At 34.8% G+C, this 25,866-nt stretch overlaps 1 protein-coding gene across 1 annotated transcript in view; it reads right to left on the bottom strand.

Annotated features, from left to right (window-relative positions):
- Positions 1-396: 396 nt before the first annotated feature.
- Positions 397-25,866, bottom strand: part of LOC129135766 (uncharacterized) — a 337,314-nt gene continuing 311,844 nt past the window's right edge. Inside the window, exon 5 of the mRNA XM_063817396.1 lies at positions 397-663. The gene's annotated coding sequence lies outside the window, so the exon portion shown is untranslated. The remainder of the gene's footprint in view (positions 664-25,866) is intronic.

The raw sequence follows: 25,866 nt of genomic DNA, 5'->3' as shown, positions 1-25,866 counted from the left end.
TGCAATATACAGTCACTAGTTGGGTTCACAATGTCTTTTCCAAGTTAATCTAAATTACAAATCAAAATTACGTTCAAGAGAAAAGAGATTTGTGTTGCATATATTAGACAGGGATGTGATTTCAGGAAGAGGTTATTTTGTAGGGAGATTGATCTTTTTAAACAATTGTCATCATTGGCCTCCCTGACTCTAATCTTTCCAACCCCTAATTTATCACTTCCACACTGAAATGAAATCAACCTTTGCATTATCAAGTTGTTTCACAGTGCTTTTTAGAAATATCATCAGTTCCCTATTATTGACCACATAAAATTAAACAATTGTATAATTCATCCAAGGCCTCTCAAAATGTGAAATCAATATGCTATTCCAGTCTTGTTTAATAACATTATTTACCATAGACCATGATCACCAGAAGTCCAGGGGTTAATTGGCATTCTCTGATTTTCAAGTTTGAGTTTTATAACCCAAGATTTTTCTTACTCAAACAGCTTCTTCACTGATTCGCCGTGGCACAATCAGGTCCTGCCTAGAGACACTGCAGGTTTAACTGCAGGCAGTCAAGTTGTCCTCAGAGCTTGCTTCACCATCTCCTCCTCACTTTTTGGGTTCACTCTCTCTGCCACCCTCATACCCTCAGAGCCTGGACTGGCTCCAGTAGTCCTTTGAAAGAAAAAGAGAAATTCATACATATTGTGTATCTTACATATGCCAGGCACTGATCTAGGGACTTTTGTAAATGACAATGTTTTCAAAATTAGAATAAGTCCCTGAGTGAGTTATTATTACCTTAATCATGGCAGGTGAGAAAACTGAGGTGCAGAAAGGTTAAATTCACAGTGTTCTCGATTACTATTCAGTGATAGAGATGAAATGGATATTTAAAGTAGTTTTACTCTTAAAAAGATCTTAGCACGTTTGATCTGCTCACTCAGATGCCATACATTCAAAAAATATCTTTTGAGCTCCTAAAAAATGGACAAATACTTTTTGTCTATACTGAGAATCTCCAAGAGAAGTAAGTGGAGGAAACCAAACAGATACTGAAGTGTAAGTATTCTGGGATGACCTGGTGGAGATATTCAGAGAGTTATTGTCACAAAGAGCAAGAGACTGATGTCAAGTCATTGTTCCTAACGGCTCCCCACTTTGCAAAGCCTCATGAGGTCTTACACTCTCAATTACTAGGCCTCCTCTTCTCCTCCACAGAATGGATGAGCAGTAAGAGTCCTTGCTTTTCATGCACAGGTTCAAAAGGTGGCCTGTTTTTATACCTAATGCTCACTTGGAGCCACATCCTATGCATTTACTCCATGTCTCTCCAGATATTAGATTTGCCTTTGTAAATTTCTATTCTTTTAATAAAATCGTAACTGAGGATTCTTCTTTCGCAGAAATATAGGCCACTTTTATAATGTTTAATGCCACACATCAGGAATTTAATCTGTGTCCTTCACAGAGCATGTTAAAATACAAATTATAATGTCCTTGGAACACAATGTACTGGATTTCAAGATAAAGCAAATTATTATAAATATTAATATTTTTGAATTAATAGAATGAAATATTAGACTATTTCAAACAAGAACTTTGATGTGTAAATTAAATTTTTGTTAATATTTCCAGCCTTCTAGAATCGAGGAGCTAGGCGACAGGGTCATTACTCAAAGCTTACAGCTTATCTCATCCAGTTGCTGGTACGTTAAATTTTAGTCTTTTCTGAGGAATTATGTAGAGAGAACATTTCTCCAAGTAAAACATGAGAAGCCAATGATCAACTAAGATGGATGACATTTGTTTATAAGTTCCCCTATTTTTCTTGTTTTAGAACGGAGTTCCCTCTATCTTTGATTGCTCAATATTGCAGGAAACTTTGTAGTTGTTTATGATTTTGAAAAAACAATGGAGTTAATAGTTTATTATAATTACCATAGTTTCCAACTTAAAATGTGACTTCAAGTATGCATATGATTGAATAATTCAAGTGGGAACAGTGGCACCCTCCACATAAATGTCCTGAAAAATCCAGGGTACATCCTATGCTATTGTATCATGCCAAGTGTAAAGAAATTAGAGGGGGAAAAACCCACAGGGTTACAGTATTAATATCCTGGCTCTGCCACTCACATGCTATGTTAACCTTGGACCAATCAGTTTTACATTAAAGAAGACAAAGAGAATTTCTAACGTAATTCACAAGATTGTTGTAAGAATCTGATAAGATACAGAGAAGATTGCATCAAATAAAACATAAAATCTAGCAAGATATCAAATATCAGATATTCCTTGTGGAAAGAGTATTTACAAATCAAAATATCCATGGAAGTCTAAAAAAACATATTTTTAAAAATGTGTTTCCTTATAGTAAGCTTTATATTTTATTACCAGAAGAGTAACAGCCTGTTTCATTTAGTTTGTCTATTTAAAATTCAGTCCTTTTTCCAAAGCCAGTCCACTTTTACAAAAATGCATTTGAGTTGGTCTTAATTAAAAATAGGTTGTGTATTTGTCTGTCTCTGCACCGAATGAATAATTATTTTTAATTAAAAATCAAGAAATGCAATGTATTTTAAACTTCATTGTCTTTTCCAAATTTGGCTAGTATGTTGATTTGTAATTAATGCAGATAATAATTTTAGCAGCCTCCAAACAATTTATTAAAACAAATAATTATTTTTTGTGTTTGTTTTGTATCAGGCCAGCCTTTATTTTAGATGCTACATAAGGCCCATTGTTGAATACCACTTTTTGAATATCAACTTTTTCTGTGTGTGTGATTTTTTTTTCCCACAGAAACCTCAGTGCCGATTTTGACTCAGTATTTCTCATTTTCTCAATATAATACATGCATGAGATTAAAAATGAAAGCATATTTCATTAAAAAATGAAAGGAAATGCACAGAATACTGATTGCCAGAATCAGGGATAATTAAATGTATGTATGTAACTATATCTTATATATGCATAGAAATAATCTGTAACACTAGAGGAAGATAGGTAAACACTTTCCTCAGTCTCTTACCATAACCTAAAGTCATAGGATTCATATCACAGTAAACAGAGGAGTTTCTTGTTTCTCAGGTTCTGCCTTTAAGAGAGAGCCCATGCTCTTCACTAATCTACAGGATTGCTCTCTCATTAAATGAGGACTTTACAATAAAGACCCGAAGCCTAGGACTGTGTAGATCAGTGATGCTGCAATGCTTCTCTAGGGAGGAGGATTCCCAAAGGAAAACCATAGCAGATGAAGACCAGGCAAGAATAACTGTATGTCTACATATATTCCTGTTGACTGATATTGAAAAGAAATGAGAGAGTGAAGTTGGCAGTCCATGCCATGTTAAGCAGAGCGACCCTGGACACAAGCTTGATATGCATGGAGTTCAAGCAAAAGACAAGGCTCAGTGTGCTCTTCTGCAGAGCCAAGTGAGGAATTCTCATCAGCACCCAATACCCATGACAGAGACCGAACACAGTACATTGGCTGAAAAATCTCCTCTGACTTCTCTCTTTGTCATGACCAAAACATCAATAAATTCCATAGACACTATCTTCACAGTATGTGCTGAAGCCCGCCTCCTACCATTATCTCCCTACCTAGCAACCATCCTGAAGGGCTGCCACTGTTATCTCTTGCATTTGTCTCCAAATCCTTGTGCTAAAACTACTCCTGCAATCCGCGATATTTGTAAACCACTATGATTTTTCTGAACTCCAAGTTAATCATGGCATACTTAAAATCCTACTTAAGATGCTCTCATGACTTACCACAGAAAATAGCATGATATTCAAATTTCTTACACTGTTTGCCTGCAATGCCCTTCATGACCTGCTCTTGGCTCTGACCACGTGTCTCATCAATTCCCTTATTATGTTTTCTTCTCTAGCCACACTGACCTTATCATTCACTCTTTAAAATAGCAGCTCTTTTCTTCCTCAGGGCACTTGTTCCAATGTTTATGAGCTAGATATCACTATGTTCCCTCCCAACATTTCTTTAGGATCTCAGCTTAATTGTAGTTCATCAGAGGCCTTCCAAGTACACACTATATAAAGTCCCTCATGCTCACCAATCCCACTGTTTTCTCCTGGAATGTTTAGGGGTTAGGATCTCATTATAATGATGATAAGTATCTGATCAGAATTATTATCCTGATTTTATTACTTTGATTTATTTTTTTGTCTTTCCCAAGATAAAATGAAGTGCATAAAATTTGCAGCTATTACATACTCTGGATGGATTTTTCCACTTATCATTAATAATAGACTTGTCTTAATACTTTCTGTATTCATTTATATTAGTATAATAATACCATTGTTACAGTTAATTTATTTAGCTTAATATTTATCTAGAATATTTCTTCATCTATTCAAATGTCTTGTGAAGTTTTTTTGTTAATATCTATGTCAAATAAAATATAGCTAGATTTTTTAAAGCTTTTCTGAAAATTTCGAGTTTTAACAAGGGAATTTAATCTGTTTTGAGTTACTGAAATTAAATATATACTAGACTTTTTGCCTTATTATTTAATTTTAATGATAATTTTACTTATAATTTGTTAGTTTCAAGCTTTTATAAGATTACTGGAATTTTTTCTCTCTAAAATTCTGTAAGGTGTATATATAATTTTTGCTTCAAATGCTGTGCACAAATGTGAACAGCTTTATTTGGCTCTAATTCACATACCATACACATTACCCTTTCAGAGTGTGTGATTCAATGGCTCTTAGTATATTCAAAGAGTTGTGTTTCTATGATCACAAACAATTATAGAACATTTTCATTATCCCAAAAAGCAACCCCATATTCCTTAACTATCACCCCCTTATACCACCCCACCCCATACCCCCAGCCTTGGACAACCACTAATCTTTTCATCTCTATGTTTTGCTGTTCTAGATATTTCATATAAATGAAATCAAATGATACTTGATTTATCACTTCTTTCACTTAACCAATTTTAACTGTTTAACACGCTGGCAACTGCAAACATGAGAATTTAGTAATCCTTGTCTATGTTAACTAGTATTTAATTATAATACTATATCCTAGCAGTTAAGACGTGGGCTCGAAGCCAGAATTCTAGGATTGAATTTTGTACCCTTCTATTTGCTTACATGCTTTCCTTACAAAGCTAAGCTTACAAAGGTAATGGCATAACCTTTGTTTTCTTTTTTAAAATATGCATATAATATAAAGATAATTATAGTAATCTTATAACCATAGTGTGGTTATAAGAATTAAAATAGTTCATACATGTTACTGCAGTGCCAAAGAGTAAGCGCTCAATAAATGTTAATTTCTCTAGAACAAAAGGAATAAAAGAAACAAAAAGTATCTACTACCACCACCACCAGACCCATATCACTATAGACAATATTTATTTGGATATCTGAATGCATATGAAGAATGATTGGCTCAGCATTGCTTTGTGATCCCATTTTCTTTGCTTGTGTGTTCAATTTTCTCCTTGTTTATGTTAATCTTCAACGTTCTTATTACCTAAAGACTCCTGCTTTTATTTTCCAGGTTTTAAGTATTCATTATTTCATCTTCAGGATTTGCCTTTACCCAGTGTTTTTTCTGGAATTCTTATTAGATATTTGCTGGACTTTGTATCTCCCAAGTATCTTTATTTTTGTTATATGTATACACACACACACACACACACACACACACAAACACACACACATATTTATTTATATATTCCAACTCTTTATTTTACTTTGCCTCATTCTGGCTAATTTTCTTTTTTTTCTTTTATCTCATTTCTAATTTAGTAAATCGCTCTTCAGCTGTGTCACTTACATTGTTCTAACTGCGCTTGTGTTCTTTGTCAATTATCATATTTTAGTTTTAGCATATATATTTGGTTCTCTAAATTATGTTTTTCTTAAGACTTAACTTCTCCATACTTCATGGTAGATGTTGGCTTATTTCTTGAAAAATTTTAAATGTACTCATTTAAACTTATTTTTTGGTTTTATCTCTAGTTCTTTTAATAAAAAAACCTCTCGTTTTTTGACTTGCTAACTCTTCTTAATGATTATGTTAATAACTGATGTATTATTCAACTAATAATGATGAGCTTAATTGAGGTGTGAGATTTACTGCTTTAAAACACATAGATAACCCTAAAGAAGCATTGGAAAGTTTCAGAGCCGAGGGATACAGGATATAATTACCGAGAAAACTAACAGACAAAATGTCTCAGTCTATTGAGGAAAACACACAATACATCCTGGTGACATTTATTATAGGGAATATAGATACAAACAAAACTGGTAGCTTAACCATTACACATACAAATAAAAATAAACTTTGTTAGCAAATAGAAATCTGATTCCAGTCTATTCAATAAAACTATTTTTTAAATTTATTTTTATATTTATTTATTTATTTATTTATTTATTAAGGCAGAGTCCTGCTCTGTTACCCAGACAGGCATGCAGTGGTGTCATCTCAGCTCACTGCAACCTCCACTGCCAGAGTTAAAGCAATTCTCCTGCCTCAGCCTCCCCCCCGAGTAGCTGGGATTACAGGTGCCTGCCACCATGCCCGGCTAATTTCTGTATTTTTAGTAGACATGGGGTTTCACCGTGTTGCCAGACTGGTCTCAAACTCCTGACCTCAGGTTATCCACCTGCTTCAATCTCCCAAAGTGCTGGGAATACAGGCATGAGCCACCACACTCAGCCCAATAAAACTAAATTCTGAAAGCATTCAGAATTTTGCATTTGTAAGGGAATGCTTCTGAGTTGATAAAATACTTTAAAATTTCATATTGCCACTCAGGTGTAAGATAACTAAAACATATTTTCAAATGTGCAAAAGTTCATCATTTTTACTTTTAGTGTACTGATTTTGTAGAGGGCGAAAAACAAAAACAAAATTGATTTCTCCAGTTCAAAAATAAAACAACATAAAGAAATTAGAAAAAGTGAATCTCAGGCATGATGTTGTATAACAGCTCTCCAGTACAGATTATGCTGCAAACCTGAAACTTTATACTAAAAGTTTTGTTAAAAGTGTAGAGCTAGGCCTAAATATTTTTGTTTTTTTGAATAAATCTGATGAGATGATAATTTTACTACCTGCACTTTTAAGGGATACTACAGGAAGTTCACCAAATATATTAAATAAAACAATCCTAAAATAAGAATATTATTTCTTCATTATACACTTAATTAATACCAAAGCTTAGAGAGATTAAGAAAAATATCTAAGATAGAGAGCTAATAAATAGGAAATCAAGAATTCACACTGTGTTATATGTGATTCCAAAGCCTGTGGTTGTAAATATAAAATTATTTATAAAGATGTTATTTTTATAAACATATTTGTACATGTTTAAGATGTTCCTACTATATTAAAATATAATCTATTTACATTTTAAGCCAAAAATAAGCAATGAAGAAAACAGAAAAGATTATAGTTTTCATTTTACATCCTACTTTGGAAGAATATGAAATGGTTCCTATAATGTGTGCTCTTTAAACAAATTGAACATAAAAGTAGTCAATTAAGCATTTTTCATGTGTTAAAGATGTAAAACAAGTATCCATTAAAGTAAGTGTAAAAACACAAAAGGTACACATCTAAATGATCAAATATGTGTTATAACAATAAATGTAAATGAATTATATGATTGCAATAAAATAAGGAGATATTTAGATATAGCTTATAAACTATTTTCCAATTGTATTATGTGTCTTAAATATGTGATTAAATATGTGGTCAAATGCAACAAAAATCATAAAACCATACATGTTACAATTGGTAAATCTAATCTACTTTATTTTGCTTTGAAATCAACTTTGTAATTGTTCTTATCCTTATATAATTTTGTTCATGGTTTTATATTTATTGAGTCATAGTGATGATAAACTTTATGATTTCACAAGAAGCCAGAGTCAGCCTTTAAAATAAGAAGCAGATCATGCCATCCCTTCGCTAAAACCCTGGAGTGATTTTTCATTTCCTTTATTTTTAAAAAAATGTCAAAATGGTTTCAAAGCATCCAAGGCCATACATCATCAGGCTTTCTGCTGCCTCTCAACTTGACACCCATTTCTCCTTCCCTGGTTTACTCTGCTCCAGCAGAACACCATTTTTGTTGTCTCAGCATCTTTTCCCCTGCCAATCACAAAGGTGGCTGGCATGTTTTTCCTCTGAGCTCCTGGCTGCTTACTTTCTCACCCATTTCTCATCTTTACTCATGGGTTGCCTCCAAAGTGAGACATTCCCTAACCTTTCCATTTAAAATCTCCCCTTCCTCTTGCTTGCATTAGTTTTTACCTTAGCTCTAATATATAATATATATGCTATTTGTAAGTTATTTGTAAGGTAATTTGTAGATTCAATGCTATTCCCATTGAAACACCATTGACATTCTTCACAGAATTAGAAAAAAAAAACAACCTATTTTAAAATTCATTGGGAACCAGAAAAACCCATATAGCAAAGACAAATCCAAGCAAAAAGAACAAAGCTGGAAGCATCATGCTACCCAACTTCAAATTATACTACAGGGCTACAGTAACCAAAACAGCATGGTACTGGTACAAAAACAGACACATAGACCAACAGAACAGAATAGAGAACTCAGAAATAAGACCACACATCTACAACCATCTGATCTTTGACAAACTGGACAAAAACAAGCAATGGGGAAAGTATTCTCTATTTAATAAATGGCGCTGGGATAACTGGCTAGCCATATGCAGATAGTTAAAACTGTACCCCTTCCCTACACCTTATACAAAAATTGACTCAAGATGAATTAAGGACTTAAATGTAAAACCCAAAACTATAAAAACTCTAGAAGAAAATCTAGTCAATATGATTCAGGAAGTAGATATGGGTAAAGATTTCATGATGAAAACATCAAAAGCAATGGCAACAAAACCAAAAATTGACAAATGGAATCTAATTAAACTATCAAGCTTCTGCACAGAAAAATAAACTATCATTCGAGTGAACAGACAACCTACAGAATGGGAGAACATTTTTGTGATCTATTTATCTGACAAAAGTGTAATATCCAGAGTCTAAAAAAATTTAAATTTATAAGAAATAACAAACAAACAACCCCATTACAAAGTGGGCAAAGGACATCAACAGACATTTCTCAAAAGAAGATATTTATGCAGCCTACAAACATGAAATAAAGCTCAACATCACTGATCATTAGAGAAATGCAAATCAAAACCAAAATGAGACACCATTTCATGCCAGTCAGAATGGTGATTATTATAAGGCGAAGGAACAAAAGATGCTGGCGAGGTTGTGGAGAAATTGGAATGCTTTTACACTTTTGGTGGGAATGCAAATTAGTTCAATTATTGTGGAAGACAGTGTGGAAATTCCTCAAAGATCTGGAACCAGAAATTCCATTTGATGCAGGAATCCCATTATTGGGTACATACCCAAAGGAACAGAAATCATTGTATTATAAAGATACATGCACAACTGTGTTCATTGCAGCACTATTCACAATAGCAAAGAAATGGAATCAACCCAAATGCCCATCAGTGACAGACTGGATAAAGAAAATGTGGTGCATATACACAATGGAATACTATGCAGCCATAAAAAGGAATGAGATCATGTGATTTTCAGGGACATGGATGGACCTGGAAGCGTTATCCTTGGCAAACTAACACAGACACAGAAAACCAAACACTGCATGTTTTCACTTACAAGTGGGAGCTGAAAAATGGGTACTCATGGAGACAGGGAGGGGAACAGCACACACCGGGCCCTTTCAAGGGGGTGGTGTGGAGGGAGGGAGGGCTTAAAAAAATAGTGAAAGCCTGTTGGGCTTAATAGCTAGGTGATGGGTTAATAGGTGCAACAAACCACCACAGTACATGTTTACCTATGTAACAAACCTGCACATTCTGCACATGTACCCCGGAATTTAAAATAAAAAAAATGAGGTATCTATATATGTCAGAGAGTGTTATAGTTTAGAAATTCAGGAGTGTACAGCAAGGTTTTCTTCTACTATATTGAATTAATCAAAAAAAGTCTCAGCTTTTGCTTCCATTTGATTACTCATAGACAGAGAGAGCTGCAAGAAATGTGTTAGCCCTAATGATATGATTCTAAGAAATACTTTTTGCTTTTGTCTATTTGGTTGGTTCATTTGGTGACAAGATGTCACCTGAAGAACACCTGCAGCTTTATAGGTGATGGCAGTGACATGCCCAAGGTCAGACAGAGGATAAGCTCTAAAATGAGATTTAAAATTAAATTTTTTGGTCTTTAGGTTTCTTGCTGGGGACAGACAAAAGAGAGGTGCACAGGTGATCTTAAGTAATAATGTCTGAAAATAAAAATTAGAAGAAAAATAAAATAGCCTGATAGTAGGAATCTTATTTTATTATTTGGGTTTGTAATGTTCATCATCAAATTTAGTTTAAATTATAATATGGCATTATTTAGTGAAAATACATGAAAATTGCAGAAAATTAACATAGAAAAAATAAGGAATGTGAAGTAGTACAAATGCCTTCAACTCAATTCTCTTGTGAAGTCTCTAAATATTTTGGTAGATTTTTTTTTCTAGGATATATTTTGTTGCGTTTAGGAACAATTCATATGTCACCATAATCATGCCAGTTTTTTTTTTCTGTTTTGAATTTAATTCTTTAATGTTTCAATCTTGAACCTCCAAATCTGTTGTCAACAGGTTTCCTAATACAGTGTCAGCAAAGATATTTCAGTGATGCTTCAAACTGCCTTGAATTCAGAATTGCAAGAGCGTTTCTCCGGAGAATACTTGAGTTGTAGGTAAAAATGATGACACCAGTAATAACAATGCTTCCTTTTATTGAAATATTACTGTGTGTCAAAAACTGTCCTAATAAGAATTTATGTTTCTATTTATCCTTCAAAACTGTTTTTTTTTAAGATAAGCATCATTCCTATTTTGAAGAGCAAAATATACTGGTTTAGGTAAAGTAGTAGTTTACATAACCAAACAGTAATAGATTGAGATTAGAGCTAAGAACACTGGAGAGCAAAGTTCAGTGTTACCACTACTACTAATAATAATGCTGCTAATAATAATAATAATAATAAATCACAGAAAGTGGAGAATAGGTAGGGAAGGTAGAGATAAAAGAAGAAAGAAGTGAGAGTGCAGAAAACAAAAGGGAAGGAAACCTCACTCAAAAGACTTTTCCACTTATTTAGTCTTTTGTGTGTTTGTGAAACTGACAAAGCAAGATTCAGTGGTGGTTAGGCACTATTGGGCAGTACCACTGGTGGGTGGATGGGGTGTAAAAGGATAAAACAACACACTGAAGGCAGCTGTGAAGTTTATTCAGGGATGCAGAAGGTTGCTCATGCCAGACCCATTGTAAGTAAGTGGGGGTAGATGTGCTGAACCTATGCAGAGCTTAAATCATCTTATTCCGTGAATGACAATGATGGTATGCCACGCCTATCATTAACCACTTCAAGAGCATATCAAGTGGTTGAGTCAGCACTGATTGCAGGTGTCAGTGTGGATGGCAATAGTCAAGAGCACTCTTTAGTATACACTTATCGATGACCATGTCTGTTTAAATAGATAGATAACAGACTGTGAGCAGTGCATACTAAATGCAGCATTTATATATTAGGCACTGAACTTTTCACAATGTCTCCATACTGTGGTACTTTCTAGCAAACAATAATCTCTCAAAAAAAACACAATCTCCTTCCCTCCTCTCAAAGTATCTTACATATGAAAGGGACAAATGAATACACATGGGTGCATGGAGAAAACTTGTTACCAAGTTTCCGGAAGATGGCCATGTCATTCAGCACAGAAAGCTTTAAAGTTCTCAAGAAATGGCTTTTGAGAAAAATTGTCACTGCCTTTGCAATCGTGGGATCGGGTTGCACAGACTAGTCAGCTGAAAGGAAATAGAAAGAAATATAAAAGCTGTGAGTTAAGAACTGCTGCCATCAGTCATTTAATCACTTCTGGACCACTGGCTTTGCAACGAGGCTTGAGGTAAGCTTGTGAAGGATACAGGCTTGATCTGGAATAGATAGATGTCTCTCCTATAGCCTTGGTCAAAGGACAGTGGGCTGGGAAACAGAAGTGATTATTAGGAGGCCTGACTTCAACTACAGCGCTAACCAACTCTCTGACCTTGGACTTGCCAGTTGATGCAAATTCCTATTCTTTCATGTGGAAACAACATAGAAGAAAACTATTATCATAGAGCTTAAAAATAGTGATAATGTTTAGGGCTTACCGTCACTTTGTACAAAAGAAACACATAGATAATAAAGGCTACAAATGTTTGTAGAGCACTCTCACCATTGGCACAGGAGCTATATCAAAGTGTTTATGTATTTTTGCCATTTGATCTTCAAAATATAAAAAAAAAGTATACATATGTATATACATATACGTATCTATGATACATAATGTATATGTATGTGTATACATACATTATACATATATACATATCTACCATATATACATATAAAAGATACTTAATTTATATATGTATGTATATATCTACAATAGATATATACATATATATGTATGTGTATATATGTGTGTGTGTGTTTACTTTCTTACCTCTATCTTACAGATAAGGGACCAGAGCCTCAAGTCATTTAAGAACAAGTCTGCCTGCCTGGAAAGCACATTGTACCTACCAGGATTCCAAATAGTCCTCATAGACTCCAAAAGCCCAAAGTGTTCTATATATTGCATAGTTGAGAGACACAATGTCAGGTGTTGGAGTGAAGGCAGCAATGATTCGGCAGAGCTGTCCCAGCCTCCGAAATGGTGAAAATTATGGAGAAGTAAGGAACCCTGAAGCCAGCGCTGCACTAAGAGTCCTTGTTTTGAACCTAGTTGTCATTTGCTAGTAGTCATTTTGAGTAATTCATAGATCCTCTTTGATACTACCTCCTTATATGAAAAAAAATAGAGAGACTACAGGAACTTTTATATTGTTGTAAGAATCCTACATGCAAACAAATGAAAGTGTTTTACACAACTGAAAAATGTAATATGCAAATAGCAATTAGTTTTAGTATAAGAAATAAACATTGTCATAATAAATAATAATAAGAAATAAACATTGTCATAATAGTAAAGTTTTTGCTTATGCTTCTGCTGTACTAAAGATTGTTATATTTCTATTTCTATTATTAAGTATGTTTTTTATTATTTCCAAGAGAACAGGGAGAATTACAATTTTAACTCTTTAAATTTAGATGTTAACATGGGCCCAGGAAACAACATATTCTAGTAAATATGTACTGAAAGTATGACATTCACACACACATAAAAGGTTAACACATTACTTTTAAGAAATTCTCAAAAGGCTTCATGGGAAAAGATCAACATTCAATTATAGGTAGAAGATCAGCAAGCAGAGAAGGTCTGATAACAGCCAGGTCACTATGGCTTCCAAAGAAATTGTGCTTTTCATCTGCACAGGGGTTACTTGTTATTCTTGTCTAGGCTGTGTGATCACTGGAACCATTCCACATGCCCGAGTATGTTGATCTGGATTACACTAGATTTGTAAGCTACAGCAGGAGCTTTTCGATAGCAGGGAAATCATGAGAGGGCAGTTTCCCGCTGGGTGCAAAAGGAGACAGGTGTAACCTGAACTCTGGCCAAGTTGACAGAAGGCCTGCATCAAAACGAATAAAGCCAGGAAAAATTCACAGAGAGAAGGACACATGTTCATTCTTCAGCCTTTGCAAAGTCAAAAGGCTTCTGGAATCTTATTCTAATCAAACCTTCTCTCTGCATTGTGACATGATTTTTAAAAAATCTTTGAATAGCCCTCATTATTTCAGACACTTTTTTATTCATGTACTTATCAATCCAACCTCTATCTATTTATTTATGCACTGATTCATTCATTTATCAAGTTTTGAGCTTGCTTAAGCTCCGGAAAAAAATAGATGGAAAACAAGCACAAAAACAAAAAGTTTAAAAGCATGTAACTCTTATCCAGGCCCCCGAAGGGCTTGCCATCTCTGTTTTCAATAAGGGCTTTATATATATTGTCAAATTTAATTCTCATAACAAATCTGAGTAGATTAAGTTTCTGAATTGAGAGTGAGATTTCCCAAACCAAGCAAATTTGAAATCTAATGATGTTCTTACAAGACACACTGGTCTTCCTCTGGTGTTGAAAGTATTAAGATGTCTCTGCTTCCATTGCAATCTCTGTGGTTTATTCTCAGTCCTCTTTTTCCATGGCTCATGGTGGCCCATCTCAATCTTCCTGTTGTAGGCAATAGAACAAGTGCCGGAGCCATGTAAATACTAGTTCATTTGGAGAAACCTTAAGCAACTTATGTCATTCTTCCTAGATCTCCGAAGGCCCATGCTACTTCATTCAATCAATCAATATTTATAGATGCCAACTACATGCTGGACACAGCTAGGCTCTGAGATGATGAAAAGAAACAAATAAAATCACTAGAGTTTATGTATTTATTTGGCTTATCCTGGGACTATCATTTTGGGATTATCTTCTTACTGAACCATGGTTGTCATATAGACAGCTATGCCTAATCAAAATATGAGGGATTGTATGGATGTGAAGAAGACATAAGCAATTTTTTTTCACTTTAAGTCATATATAGTCACAGAATCTGAGAGCTACTCGAAATTTTAGAATCAAGTTGGTTTAACGGTACCTAGTTTGGGTTCTCAGATTTTCAGGGATCATAAATATAAAAAAGCATAATTTGCATTATTTAATATAGTTTATAAAACAATGGTTAAAATACTGATGACAATAATGATAATAAATATTTTCATTTGGCCTGGCACTATTATGTTCTCTTTGCTTCTTTTTCTCATTTAATATTGTATTAGTGCATTCTCACACTGCTAATAAAGACATACTCAAGACTGGCTAATGTGTAAAGGAAAGAAGATTAATTGACTTACAGTTCAGCATGGCTGGGGAGGCCTCAGGAAACTTACAATCATGGTGGAATGGGAAGCAAGCATGTCCTTCTTCATGTGGCAGCAGGAAGGAGACGTGCAGAACCAAGAGGAAAAAATCCCTTATAAAACCATCAGATCTCATGAGCACTCACTCACTATCACAACAACATCAGGAAGACATTTTCCTGTCTTCTTCTGAGCCCTCCAAACTGTTCTAATCTCTTACTGTTACCCATTTCCAAAGTTGTTTCTACATTTTTTTTAGTAGACTTTTTTTTGAGACGGAGTCTCGCTCTGTCACCCAGGCTGGAGTGCAGTGGTGCAATCTTGGCTCACTGCAAGCTCTGCCTCCCAGGTTCATGCCATTCTCCTGCCTCAGCCTCCCGAGTAGCGGGGATTACAGGTGCCCGCCACCACGCCCAGCTAATTTTTTTTATTTTTAGTAGAGACGGGGTTTCATTGTGTTAGCCAGGATAGTTTCGATCTCCTGACCTCGTGATTTGCCTACCTTGGCCTCCCAAAGTGCTGAGATTACAGGCGTGAGCCATTGTGCCCGGCCGTTTTTTAGTAGACTTATAACAACAGCAGCATGGGGGTAACAGCCCCCATGATTTAATTACCTCCCACTGGGCCCCTCCGAAGACACATGGGGATTATGGGAACTATGATTCAAAATGAGATCTTGCTGAGGAAACAGCCAAACCATATCAAATCTTAACACCAAACTGATGAGGTAGGAGCTGTTGAAACACTGAACATATGGCTGAGTAAACTGAGGTGCAGAATGAAAAGGACATGCCAAAGTTCACACAGCTACCGAGTAGGAATTAAAAGCAAGATATCTGATGTCAGTGACCATAATTTAACTTTTATGCTATATAATTTATCAAATGTGTTCTGAACGGGTAACTCAAAAATGTAATAATTTTGTTCTTGAAATGGAATTATGTAAACACAGCATAGTAGATCACTTATTCATCCAGAGAATTTCTCACTGATGGGGCATATGATTTTAGTGACATTCAGAGTATATTGTTCTTCTCTTTACCAAATTATTCTGGTGGTAGAAATTTGTGAAAAAATAATCATCTCCATTTTTGTTGAAGTTAGAAACTGAGGCCTAAAATAATTTACATAAACTACCCAAATGCTGACAGAAATTCAGAAAGCAGCCTGTTTTTCAGATTCCTCTTCCACAGATTAACACAATAACTATAAAACAAAATTCAAATGTTGATTTAAGGAGACCTAATACAGTAGCCATTCTTTTACATGGATGAAGCTTCACATCTTTAATTATGAAAGGTTTCATGGAAGAAGCAGTTGAAATTGATTTAAAAAAAAAAAGTGGTGTAGCCTTTCACCATATGATGGGAAGAGGGCATTATCAGCCCAAGATAATGAAATAAAATGTGGGCTTGTGTGTAACATGTTTTATCTCTCATTTGTAATGCAGTCTTCACATATAGTTGAGTCATGATAAATGCTTGTGCATTGCCCAGCTTCTCTAGATTCCTATCTAATAGGATTTTTAAAATACTTTTGCTTTCTTGAGGCATTTAAAACTTCCCACTATGTTTCTGATGTATTTTCAGGAAACAAGCAATGTCTCCATGTCAATTGATGGAAATTTTTTTCTTTCCTCAAAGACTTAGATCCATTAGATCCAACTATCAGGTTTTCTGAAGTCAGAGTATCACAGTACACATAAAAGTTTGTCCTCCAGGTTTTTATTTTTTCCTAAGAAGGAAGACCATATTTACTTATATGGGGCAATTTTATTTTTCAAAGTGAACTTTACACAAATTTAGACTCATGTTTCTAACTATTCTGAATCTACCACCTGCTTAGGGCTAGATATTGTATTACATATGTCATTTAATCCTAAAAAGTAAACAGATAACAAAACATAACCACAAATATATCAATAATAACAATACCAACAATAAAACATTGATATGTAGTCATAATCCCCATTTTAGATGGAAAAGTGAAACCTCTTCAATTAAGAAACTAGTAAGTTTTCTGAAATATGGATAGTGACAGGACTTTTATTCTGAGCTGTGAATGTTGATTTCATAGCCAGTGCTCTTCTCATTAACAGCACTGTTTCAATATTACGTGTCAACAAACAGAAGTTACATTTCTTGAGAAAATTTTAGATGAGTTAAACTAAACAATGTATGAATTGAGATCTCTATAAACACCCAGAAAAAAGACTTCTTTATCCAAATACTCACTTCTCACACGTGCATTTTTTGGTCACAAATATTTCTCAAATAGCTACTTATCCCTGGAAATAGCAGATATTTTGAGATTTGGGAAATCAAAAAACAAAAGATTCACACAGACGACTACAGGGTGGATTGGAAAAAGTATAGCTATGTAGAGAAAAAGAAATTCCAGATAAGAAAATAGCTGGGAACTCAATGGCAGTAGAGTGCATGATGATGTGTTCAGCAGATGAAAAATCACTCAATCCAGCTGAATTTAGGGTCTGGTAAGGACTGCGGTCCATAAAGATGAGGGGTGTAAAGTGGGATTAGAGAAGTATGCATCTGTAAAATGGTGTAGATTTTCTAGTTTTTGAAAATAAATAAAACTTAAAAGCTGTTAGAACACTAAAACTACTTTAAGCCTTGAGAGAGAGACAACAGCGATCTGAGTCACATATGGTTGCGATTTCCGTTTCTCAGATGATAGACGAACTCACTTTCTTGTTTTTCTTTTTCTGTACAGTGACTACAGAGAATTAAACGTCAGGGACAAAAACCTCTTGCCTTCTTAAGTAATGAACCTTGTTAAAAATTAACTTCCCTTGTGTTTTCCTGCTCTGCTTAGACCAGATGACAGAAAAGCCATGACTATTATACCACCTACAAAAAATAGTAAATATATCCTTCCCAAAAAGGAAAACTGCCTATAATCAAATTTTTGTAATTATGCACCAATTTTGCATGAAAAAAATGTCATTTTCTAAATGACATTTTCCTAAAAATTTCTAAAAATTCTAAAACTGCTGAACAGTTCTCTGTCCCTGACTATATAAATAAATCCTTCACTGTCTTACTTCAAAACACTTACTCTATTCCTTTGGAGTTGATTTTTCTGGGTTGGCCACCCTTATACTTTGCACTTGAATACATTTTCTTTAAACTTGATTCAGACCCTTTTGATTATTTTAGGTTGACAAGTCTTAAGGCAGTATTTTTACTGGAAGAACTTTTTGCAGTGCCCAAAGAAAATCATCATATTCTACAAAGCCTCACTTCGTGCACCTAATAACTGAACTCCAATATACATGGAAAAAAACTAAGAGAATTGAGTGGAGAAATACACAAACCAACAATGAAAGTTGGATATTTGAATATCTTACTTTTCAATAATGAATTAAAAAAATAGACAAGGGTCAACAAGGAAACAGAAGACTTAAACAACAACAAAGCAACTGGTGTTAACACATCTATATTTGTTTCTCCACCCACTATCTTCAAAATATGCATTCCTCCCAAGGGCACGGGAAAACTTCTTCAGAATAGATTATACACTATGCTGTAAAACAAGACTCTGTATACTTAAAAGAATTAAAGTAAAACTACATTCTCTGAATTGAACAAAATAAAATTTAAAATCAATACAAAAAGTATTTGAGAAATTAAAAAATATGTGAAGACATATATTTTTAAATGCATTTTTAACATATTTATAATGTATAACATCTTTGTTTTAAAAATATATTAATATATTTTACACCATAACATAATAAAATTATCTATATTTCAATATTGTATATTATAACATCAAATATTTAATATATTTGTAATAACACTTATTAATTAATTAAAATTACAATCAAATTATAAGAAATAATAATTTTACTTTAATAACAATTAAAATAATTAATATAATATCTATATTATTATATTAATTATTAATAATATTAATATTGATAACAATATTAATTATGTGATGTGATAAGCAATAAGTAAAACAATAATCATTAAAATAAATTTTAAAATACTTTAAAGTGAATGAAAATAAAGACAGCATAACAAAGTGTGGGGCATGCATCTAAGGAAATGCTTAATGCCTGTAAACACCTATATTAATGAAGAAGAAATATCTCGTGCTTGCAGCCCTCACTCGCTCTGTGCGCCTCCTCGGCGCCTCCTCTGCCTCGGCGTCCACTCTGGCGGTGCTGGAGGAGCCCTTCAGCCCTCCGCTCTGCTATGGTGGCCCCTCTCTGGGGGCTGGCCAAGGCTGGAGCCGGCTCTCTCTGCGGGCGGGGAGGTGTGCAGGGAGAGGCGCTGGCAGGAGCCAGGGCTGCATGCGGCACTCGCCGGCCAGCCCAGGGTCCGGGTGGGCGCCTGCTGGGCTTGATCAGGGGATGAGCTCCCACTGGCAGTCCCAGTGAGCGGTGAAGCTGGCCGGCCTTCTGGGACGTGTGGGGGGACTTGGAGAACTTTTCTGTCTAGCTAAAGGATTGTAAACACACCAATCAGCTCTCTGTGTCTAGCTAAAGGTTTGTAAACACACCAATCAACACTCTGTCAAAACGGACCAATCAGCTCTCTGTAAAACGGACCAATCAGCTCTCTGTAAAATGCACCAATTAGCTCTCTGTAAAATAAACCAATCAGTAGGATGTGGGTGGGGCCAGATAAGGGAATAAAAGCAGGCCACCCAAGTCAGCAGGCAACCTGCTTGGTTCCCCCTCAAAGCTGTGGAAGTTTTGTGCTTTGGGTCTTTGCAATGAATCTTGTTGCTGCTCACTTTTTGGGTCTGCGCTGCTTTTATGAGCTGTAACACTCACCACAAAGGTTTGTGGCTTCACTCTTGAAGCCAGTGAGACCACAAATCCACTGGAAGAAGCAAGCAACTCCAGACGCACTACTTTTAAGAGCTGTGACACTCACCGCGGAGGTCTGCAGCTTCACTCCTGAAGTCAGCGAGACCACGAACCCACCAGAAGGAAGAAACTCAGGACACACCATCTTTAAGAACTGTAACACTCACCGGGAGGGTCTGTGGCTTCATGCTTGAAGTCAGGGAGACCAGGAACCCACCAATTCTGGGCACAATTAATATTGATAATATGTGATAATAAGAAATAGGTCAAACAATCATTAAAATAAATTTTAAAATACTTTAAAATGAATGAAAATAAAAACACAGCATAACAAAGTGTGGGGCCTGCATCTAAGGAAATGGTTAATGCCTGTAAACACCTATATTAATGAAGAAGAAATATCGCAAATCAATCACTTGTTTATACGTTGGGAAACTAGAAGACCTAATTAAGCTCATAAAGCCCAAATGGCAAGGGATAATGAAGATTAGAGTGAAAATAAATTAAAAAAAAGAAAAATAATAGAGAAATTCAACAAACCAAAAGTTGGATTTTTGGAAAGAACCAGCAACAAAACTGAAGAAACTTTATGTTAAAGAAGAGGGAGGTATCAGATTAAAGTGTAGAATGAAACAGTGGACCTTACTACTGATCTTAGGAAATAATAATTAAAATATTATAAATAAATAGTGTAAGCGGTTGTGTGTCACCAAATTGTATAATTTAGATGACATAGGCATTCCCTAGAGAGACCTAAGCTACTGAAATTGAGTCAGGAAGAAATAGAAAATGTGACTGGTTCTGTAACAAGTAAAACAATTGAATTGTTATTATTAAGGCTTAACACAAAACAGTTCCAGTCCCAAAATTGTTTCAATTATGAATTCTACTAAGTCTTTAAAGAATTTACACCTATCTTTATACATTGTTTTTAAAAAAATTGGAGAGGACAAAACACTTTATAACCAATTGCGTGAATTTGGTATTGCTCTGATAACAAAGCCACACCAATAAATTATAAGGAAACTTCAGACAACATCCTCTATGAATAAAGAAGCAAAAATCCCTAACAGAATACTATTGAGCTGAATCTACCATATATAAAAAGAATTATATACAACATCCAGGTGGAATTTATATCAGAAATTCAAGGTTTGTTTGACATACGAAAATCAATGTAATATCCCATAATAGTATTCTAAAGAAAAAAAAAACCACATGATCATCTCAATAGATAATTAAAATTGTTTCACAAATCAAACATCTTTTAAAAATAAAATACTCAACAAATTAGAATAGAAGGGAATTTCCTCAAACTGTTAAAGACCATAGCTACCTTCATACTTAATAGTGAAAGATCGAAAATGTTTTTCTTCAAATTAGGAACAAGGCAAGAGTATTTGTTCTTACAACATCTATTTAACATGGTTTTAGACATATTACCTAGAGTAATTAGGAATAAAAATAAAATATAAAGCATTAAGATTTAAAAGGTAAAAATAAATCTATATTTACAGATGACATTAAATTGAATAAAAAATAGGAATCTACAATCAGAAACAATAAATGACTTCAGCAAGGTTTTAGGATATAAGATCAATATAAATAAATCAATTGTTTTTGTATACTTTGTCAATGAATCATCCAAAAATGGAAATAATAAAAATATATTAATTTCTAATAATATCTGGAAAAATAAAAAAGAAACTTGGGAATACATTTAACAAAAGCAGCATAAAACTTATACACCAGAAACTACAAAACACTGTTGAAGGAAAGTAAAGAAGGCATAAATTGATGAAAAGACATTTTATATTTTTATGTTCATAGATATGAAGCTAGAACACGGTTGAGATGGCAACTCTCCCTAAATTGAACTACAGATCTAAAATAGCCCTTATCAACTACTAGACGGATTTTTTGGAAAAAACAAACAAAAACAACTCACAGTCTGGTCCTAAATCCATATGGAAATTAAAAAGTCCTAGCATGGCCAAAATATTCTTTTTTTTTTTTTTTTTTTTTTTGAGACGGAGTCTCGCTCTGTCGCCCAGGCTGGAGTGCAGTGGCGCAATCTGGGCTCACTGCAAGCTCCACCTCTCGGGTTCACGCCATTCTCCTGCCCCAGCCCCCAGAGTAGCTGGGACTATAGGCGCCCGCCACAATGCCTGGCTAATTTTTCGTGTTTTTATAGAGACAATACTTTGTCAACTTTTCAAAATGTTACATCTAGAGTTACCATATGAGTCAGCAATTCCATTTCTAGGAATTTACCCAAGAAAATTGAAAACATATGACTTCACAAAGCCTTGTATACAAATATTGATAGCAGAATTATTCATAATAATAAAAAGATTAAAACAACCCATATGTCCATCAACTGATAAACAAAATTTAGTATATCCACGCAATAGAATATTATTTAGCAATAAAATGAAGTACCGATATATACTACAAAATGAATGAACCTTGAAAACATTATGCTTAGAGAGTGAAGCCAACCACAAGAGGCCACATATTGTATGACCCCGTTTATATAAAAATTCCAGAATAAGCAAATACAGACAGAGTAAGTATATTGGCAATGAGGGGGCAATGAGGACTGAGTACAAGTGTATGTCTTTATGAGGTGGTACAAATTTTCTAAAATTACATAATGATGTTTGCACAACTCTGCAAATTTACTAAAAATTGCTGAATTATATATACACTTTTAAGGAGTAAATTGTATGTTATATCAATTACATCTCAATAAAAATGTAATTGTTTATTTAAAAAGTAAACAAACCTCATTTCAGGTTGCATGACTTTGTACTCTTGTTCACCTTTTAGCTCTTGAGTTCCTCTCCAGCCTCTATGAGTTGGAGCTTCTTACATCTTTGGAGACCTCCAAAAGGACCAGATTCTGGATTGACATCTGATTTCCAAACCTAACAGGATCTACTCACTCTAAATCTTCACAGTGCCCAGGGCTAAAAGCAAGCAACACCTAAAACTGACTCTGTTATGTGGTGGCAGTTATAATAGTAACATAAGGCAGGGAGTCAGAGAGAGTCATTCAGTAAGAAACTTAGACATCTAGGCATTAGCTGAGTTCTGCTGGGCTGTATTTCTGCAGAAAATTACAAAATCACATTTTGCATGAGAAAACAGAAGTTGCTGACAATAAAGTAAAACCCAACGAGTTTTATGTCCATTCATCAAACAACTTTCAGTTTGTGTTTTGAAGTAGGTAAAACAATAACAAATACTGAGGAAATAATGTTAATCTGTATTCAGAGCATTTTATTATAGAAATATAGGAGAAAAACAATACTGCAAGTCTTGTTAGATTTAGCCAAATTGTGCTTACAGTGACAGTTAATTTTGCAGTGTTATATTGGAAAACACTTTAAAAATGAATGAGAGAAATTTTATTGCAGGGAAAAAATGATGCTCTTAGATTTTGAAGAAGACTAGTATTCTGAATGAGAAAGGTGAGAGAAATTTTCTCCAAACCAGTCTATGATTCTGGATATATTCTGATTTCTTTCTTTGTCAAAAACACTGAGGAAGGAAGTAAAATATTTCAATTTTATAAGCGTAAATGAACTGCAATGGTGGAGAATAAACTTTCTGAGAATAATTCATTCATTTATTTCATTTAACAAACATTTACGGAGCTTTGGGCCACGCATTATCTTAATCATTAGAGTTACGCTAATGAGAAGATACTACAGACCCCACTTTTCTCCTTGAGCTACAACAACCCATTCTCCTGTCTGTTGACAAGATGAACTTTAAGGGACATACATCTTATCATATTTAAAACATAATCTGAATGTCTTACCCAGACCTTCAAAGCTAGACTTGTTAGGGCTTTTAAACGGGGAGAACATGTTCTCTTTGTAAAGAATGTTCTTTCCTTAGTTCCTCTATCATTTTCATCTCAGCTACTCCTCAAAGGGCTCACCTCACCATCCAATGTCAAGGGGTGCACCAGACACTCAATGTTATTAGGTTGGTGGAAAATTACATGCAGTTTTTGCCTTTAAAAGTAAAGGTAAAATCAAAATCACAAGGAGATACCACTTTGCATCTACTAGGATAGATAAAATTATAAAGAGAGAAACTATCATGTGTTGATGAGTATAAGGAAAAATGGAAAGATTTAAATACTCCTGGTGAGAATGTTAAATGTTGTAGCCTCCCTGCAAACAGTTTTTCGACTTTCCAAAATGTTACATCTAGAGTTACCATATGAGTCAGCAATTCCATTTCTAGGAATTTACCCAAGAAAATTGAAAACATATGTTTTTTACAAAGCCTGATATACAAATATTGATAGCAGTATTATTAATAATTAAAAAAAGGTTGAAACAACCCATATGTCCATCAACTGATAAATGGATAAACAAAATTTGGTGTATTCTAATATATCACCATTCCCATAATTGTATTCTCTTTCTATAATTGCTCATTTTCTGAATTTATCATGTTTATGTTTCACTTTTTAGAACATGTTCAGTCCCAACAGTCGATAAAATGCTGGCTCCAGGAGCTCAAACACCTCTTCTCTCTTCCTCACTGCTGAATCTTCTGTGCCACACTGGAGGTACTCAGTAAATGTTTGATGAATCAACTATTCCTGTCTTTGTTGTGGTTTATAGACATCAGAGCAAATCAATATCAATAAATGTAGGGAGTGCTCTAAAGAAGTGTACAGTATAAGCATATATAATGGTGGGTGGGGAGTCTATTCTGGAGAATCAGAAAGTCTCCTGGTTAACTGAAAGCTGAGGAGATGGACATGAGCAGGGATGCAGGGCAGGGCTACAAACCTACAGTGGTGGACAGGATGTCGAAGGCCTTACTCTTTGAAAAAGTACTTGATAATTGTTAAATATAATTCACTTGCTTACGGATTAATTCATGAATCCACAAAAACTTGTTGTTACTTGGGGTAGCCATGTAACTCAGAAATGCTAATGTGGTGGTCTACGAGAGAGACAGAGACCCTAGGACCCTAGCTTTCTATGAAATCTCTGTCCAGAGTTCTCTGCTAGTTAAATAACCATACCAAAGGTCAGTGAAATTTCTCCCAGTTGTTTCTCTGGACTTTGCCACTGTCTTGTTCTCTCCCACAAGCCCATTTCATGGTCTAAGTATTTTTATGCCCTTGACTTTCTCTGTGTATTTCCGACCTTGCCTGAACTTTAGGCTTACCCAGCATTCAGCTTACTTGGTTTTAACATTCTATGCATGCAACAAAATATTACGTGTACACCATAAATATGTACAAATAGTATGCATCGATAAAAAAGACAAAACACTAAAAAACTATTATTTTAATAATTACAACGTTGGAATAAAATGATCATCCTTAAGGCTTCCTCTGTTATAATAGTGGTGATAAAACAACTGACAACAGAGTGGAGAGGCTTCTGGAAAGTCTTCAACACTTCACAGCAACTTGCGGCTCTCTTTTTCCCACTGCTGAATCACGGGGTTAACCCAACATGTTCTACTTCTCAATTTCCCTTTGGGACCTTGCCTAGTTTTCTCTCATCCATCCATCTTTTCATCCAACCATTCATATTTCCATCTATCTATGCATTTTTTTTCATCAATCCACTCAAGCATTTGTTGATTTTACTAATTTATTCTACAAACATATTTTATACATTTAATAAGCTGGATGTTTATCTAAGTTCTATAGAATCATAAAGAAAATACACAAACTTCACCACAAATACTCATACTCACTTAGAAAGACAGATCAGTAAAAAACGAAAACCACGCCGGGCACAGTGGCTCACACCTGTAATCCCAGCACTTTGGGAGGCCGAGGCGGGCGGATCACGAGGTTAGGAGATCCAGACCATCCCGGCTAACACAGTGAAACCCCGTCTCTACTAAAAAAATACAAAAAATTAGCCGGGCGTGCTGGCGGGCACCTGTAGTCCCAGCTACTGAGGAGGCTGAGGCAGGAGAATGGCGTGAACCCGGGAGGTGGAGCTTGCAGTGAACCGAGCTCACGCTACTGCACTCCAGCCTGGGCGACAGAGCAAGACTCTGTCTCAAAAAAAAAAAAAAAAA

The sequence above is a fragment of the Pan troglodytes genome, chromosome 7, assembly GCF_028858775.2.
Source record: "Pan troglodytes isolate AG18354 chromosome 7, NHGRI_mPanTro3-v2.0_pri, whole genome shotgun sequence".
NCBI lineage: Eukaryota > Metazoa > Chordata > Mammalia > Primates > Hominidae > Pan > Pan troglodytes.
Note: the sequence above shows the minus strand (reverse complement) of the source record. Positions and strands in the feature narration are given on the sequence as shown.